The sequence below is a fragment of the Myotis davidii genome, unplaced genomic scaffold (genome assembly GCF_000327345.1).
Source record: "Myotis davidii unplaced genomic scaffold, ASM32734v1 scaffold674, whole genome shotgun sequence".
Lineage (NCBI taxonomy): Eukaryota > Metazoa > Chordata > Mammalia > Chiroptera > Vespertilionidae > Myotis > Myotis davidii.
The window spans coordinates 2,949,959-2,955,077 of record NW_006286674.1 but is presented as its reverse complement, the minus strand read 5'-3'; the positions used below and the strand labels follow the sequence as shown (position 1 = coordinate 2,955,077).

At 45.4% G+C, this 5,119-nt stretch overlaps 1 pseudogene; it reads left to right on the top strand.

The window, feature by feature from the left end:
* Positions 1 to 2,297: 2,297 nt before the first annotated feature.
* Positions 2,298 to 3,461, top strand: LOC102751688 (annotated as a pseudogene).
* Positions 3,462 to 5,119: the final 1,658 nt, after the last annotated feature.

Below are 5,119 nucleotides of genomic sequence, written 5' to 3'. Positions count from 1 at the left end.
CTCTCTCTCTCTCTCTCTCTGTCTCTCTCTCTCTGTCTCTCTCTCTCTCTCCACACACACACACACATCTGTAGTTTGGGCTCCTCCTCACACTACATCAGCTGGGCTGCTCACCTGAGGGCTTTTGATGACTCACTTACTCCCTGGCTGTTGGAGCCTGGCCAGGCCTGAAGGCTTAGTTCTTTCCACGTGGCCTCTCCATGTGGCCTGGGCTTCCTCACAACATGATGGCTGAGTGCCAAGGGTGAGCATCCAGAGAGAAAGCCAGGTGGAGTTGTATCGCCTTTTGTGACCCAGCCTGAGAGTCACATAGTGTCTATTGGTTGAACAGTCACAAAGTCCTACTCGGGGCTCAGGGGAAAGAACATCACCTCTTAATGGGGGAGTGGCAAGGTATGGAAGAGCAGGTGGGACCAGAAATATTCTTGCATCCATTTTGGGGAAATACAATCTATCATACCACCTATGTAGGTACCTCTAGATAATATACTATTGAATTTTGCATGTTTTAGACTTTATAGAAATATTTATACTAAATATAGTCTTCTATAACTTTGTTCCCCCAACATTTGAGTTACTTATATTATTAGGCGAAGTTTGTTCAATTTTGGAACTAACTGTGTAATATTTCATTGCAATCAGTTACCACAATTTGGTTGTCCATTTTTCTGTTGGAGATTTATGTTGTTTCCAGTCCCCCCTTTGAGGGGAGCTGTGTTTATGTGTTTAGCTCTGTTTATAGTGCTGCTATGACCATTCTGGAGAACTTGGCTAGTTCATATGAGCCCAGAGCAGTGGTTCTCAACCAGGGGTTGAGCAGTGAAGACAAAGTCACCACTGCACATACTCCTGGGCACAGGCATTTTTCTAAAGCAAAGGAAAGGCCCCATTGGTTTTTAGCAATGTCAAGTGTCCCGGACATTTTTGTGTTTTCATGACTGGACTAAGGACCATTGCCACTGGCATTTTGTGGGTAGAGACCAGGGATGCTGTAAACATCCTATGACAGACAGGACAGCCCATGACAACATGGAATTATCTGGCCCAAGCTGTCAATCATGCCAAGTTGAGAAGCCCCAGCTCAGAGCATACATGTAGGAGTAGAATTCCTAGGTGATAGGGTATTTGTAGTTCCAAGTTTACTTAAGGTACTCAAATAGTTTCCCAAGTGGTTAGACCAGTTTATACTCCACCAGCATGGAATGCTCCACATTCTTTGATATTGTCAACCTTCTTAATTTTTGCTAATTTATGTTTTCTTCTCTCTGAAATGCATGTGCATGTGTTCTGCCTTTTTTTATAGAACTGATTTGTAGGAGTTTTTTGTTGTGATGAAGATCCAGGCAGCTAGATTGTTATATACAGTCATGATTACTTATTAGACTAAATTGTGAGAATTGCTGCATCAAAATAGAAGCACCTATTTAAAAAAAAAAATCAGAGGAAGGGAGTGGGAGAGAGAGGTAGAAACATTGATGATAAGAGAATCATCAATTGGCTGCCTCCACGCCCCCTACTGGGGATCGAGCCTGAAACCTGGGCATGTGCCCTTGACTGGAATCGAACCCAGGACCCTTCAGTTCGAAGCTCTATCCACTGGGCCAAGCCAGCTAGAGTAGAAGCACCTATTTTTTTTAAAATAAAATTAAATATTAACCTTAGAGTCTAGCAATTCCACTCCTAGGTATTTACTGAAGAGAAATTAAAAGATATTCCCACACAAACACTTGTACACAGATGTTCACAACAACTTTATTCTATGCACAAGGGCCCCAAACTGGAAACAACCCAAATGCCCATCAACTGATGAGTGGATAAGCAAATTGTTATATGTTTATAGAATAGAATACTATTCATAAATAAAAGAGAACAAACTACTGATACCATAACCACATGAGTGAATCTGTGAAACATGCCCAGTGAAAGAAGCTAGACACAAAAGAGAACATAATGCCTTATTCTAATTTGCATGAAATCTAGAATAGGCAAAAAAAATCTATAATGAAAGCAGATTAATGGTTGGCTGGGGTAGGGGTGAGGGAACAAGAAATGTTTTTGGGGTGATGTAAATGTTCTATATCCTGATTAAAGTGATAATTGCAAAGGTATATACTTTTATAAAAACTCACCAAACCAGGTTGTTCTGCCCCACCTGCGGGAACAGTCGGTGCCCTGTCAGTGCCGGCCAGTGGCCATGGCCCCAGTCCTTGGATTGTAAATTGGCAACTAAAGCTCTAGACAAGGCCCTTGTCCTGATAGCTGCAGCGGGTGGCCCTGGCTGTGGCCCACCCCCTCCCATGATACCGAAGGTGGCAGGAGCCAGAGGGCCACTGTCTACCGAGACTTCTCTATTGGCTGTGCTCCTTCTGACGGGAGGTATCGCAGGACACTGTGCTAAAACAACAGTTGCTCCTTTGGATCTGGTAAAAGTTTCAGTATTGTGCCGAGCCAGCTCAGCCAACAGTTCAAAAGCCTGAGTGAGGGCGGCAAAGGATGAAGAAATGACAGACAGAGAGAATAAGCTGGGTCTAGGTCTAAGTGGATCTCCTGTGCCTGGCTGAGACCACAGAGAGAGATCCAGAGGCAAGCTGAGCCTTTATTTTATAGCCAGAGGTAAACAAGGTAGTGGTCACCATAATTACAATGTTCTTGTGAGTCTCATTTGTTTTGGCAGCACTTGCTACATCTCCCTCAGCCCATTAGCTTCCCAGATAGGATCTAGGGAGTGTCTTAAGGTCAAGCCTAATTATGCTAAGAGGGCTGTGCCCTCTAAGCTGGGACTTTTTTGTGGCTTTGCCAACAGGTCAGTCTGAGGCTTAACCCTATAGCCGGCCCTACAAGTACAAGTTCACAATCACCATTACAAACATTTAGGAGTACTTTCTACCTTGCGTGCTGTTCCCCAAAAGGAGGGATACCTTGGATTGTATAAAGGGAATGGTGCAATGATGATTCAAATCTTTCCCTACGGTGCAATCCAGTTGATGGCGTTTGAGCACTATAAAACGTTCCTTACTACAAAGCTGGGGATTTCTGGTCATGGGCACAGATTAATGGCTGGATACAGGGCAGGTCTGACAGCGGTATCTGTACTTACCCTCTTGACATGGTTAGAGTTCGCCTAGCATTCCAGGTGAAAGGGGAACCCACTTACACAGGAATTATTCATGCATTCAAAACAATTCATGCAAAGGAAGTGGTTCCTTGGACTTTACTGAGGCCTGATGCCTACTATACCAGGATAGGCTCTACATGTAGGTGTTTTATTTTTTACTTTTGGTACCTTAGAGAGTGTTGGGCTTTCCCAGGCGCCCACCCTTCTTGGCAGGCCTTCATCAGATAATCCTATTGTCTTAGTTTTGAAAACTCACATAAACTTGCTTTGTGGTGGTGTGGCTGGAGCAAAAGCACAGACAATATCCTACCCCCAAAGCTGCTCTCTTTCTGGTGGAGACTATTAGGTCACTGCTTCCTGTTTGAAAGGCACCTTCGGCTTTCTGCTCATTTGAGGAACAGAAATGAGGGGTATGCCCAGCTCCCAGAATGGGGCTGCTGTTCAGTTCCAGCCTCCCCCGCCTTCCCACCTGCCCCAAGTTGGCTCTTCTGGGAGTCCCTGACATTGAGCAGAATTCTCCTTGAGGGCCTGTGCTTGCTATCCCCACACCTGATGAATGCTGGATCCACATAACATGGAATTCTCCACAGGAGTAAGGGAAGCTCATACAGGGAGCACCCACATCAGAGCTTTCCAACACCACAGTCTCCGAGAGCCCAGTCTGCTCACAAAGACCTCCTCTCTGGAAGATAAGTGTCCGGTGTTCACGCCACTGCTCAGGACCAGCTCTGAATACCCCTAATGGCTCCGAGGCACAATGCTCACTCTGTCTTTTCAAGGCTTTTGGTTTTGTTTCCAAAATGTCAACAGGTAACGGTAAGTGCTGATTAAACAGGCAGAGAGCCTTGCCCAAGGAGAGCGCTCACTGCCCAATCTTCATCCAGCCCTTTCAGCTCCGCCCACACGACAGGGCAATGGGCAGGTGGGCCTGGCTGTGCCACTCTGTGTAGTCGGGACACTGTCTTCCCCTTTGGGGCTTGGGGTTTTCTTCAATTCTTTGATGCTGGAAAGAACTCACAGCAGATGCTGAGGAGTAGGAAAGGTCTGTGGTTTCACTTACCATTAGAGCAGGCTCAGCCACCAGGCTAGGTCTCCCAGTGACACGCAGTTTCCCTCTAGACCAGGGGTGGGCAAACTTTGTGACTGGAGGGCCACAATGGGTTCTTAAACTGGACCGGAGGGCCGGAACAAAAGCATGGATGGAGTGTTTGTGTGAACTAATATAAATTCAAAGTAAACATCATTACATAAAAGGGTACGGTCTTTTTTTTTTTTTTTTTAGTTTTATTCATTTCAAATGGGCCATAGTTTGCCCAAGGCTGCTCCAGCCCCTAATCAATCCCACTCCCACTGGTAATCTTGGCATCAGTAATTGTGCTCCTAAATTCTATGTTGTAAAACAGTAGTTATCTCCTCTCTCTCTCTCTCTTTCTCTCTGTCTCTCTCTCTCTGTCTCTCTCTCTCTCCACACACACACACACATCTGTAGTTTGGGCTCCTCCTCACACTACATCAGCTGGGCTGCTCACCTGAGGGCTTTTGATGACTCACTTACTCCCTGGCTGTTGGAGCCTGGCCAGGCCTGAAGGCTTAGTTCTTTCCACGTGGCCTCTCCATGTGGCCTGGGCTTCCTCACAACATGATGGCTGAGTGCCAAGGGTGAGCATCCAGAGAGAAAGCCAGGTGGAGTTGTATCGCCTTTTGTGACCCAGCCTGAGAGTCACATAGTGTCTATTGGTTGAACAGTCACAAAGTCCTACTCGGGGCTCAGGGGAAAGGACATCACCTCTTAATGGGGGAGTGGCAAGGTGTGGAAGAGCAGGTGGGACCAGAAATATTCTTGCATCCATTTTGGGGAAATACAATCTATCATACCACCTATGTAGGTACCTCTAGATAATATACTATTGAATTTTGCATGTTTTAGACTTTATAGAAATATTTATACTAAATATAGTCTTCTATAACTTTGTTCCCCCAACATTTGAGTTACTTATATTATTA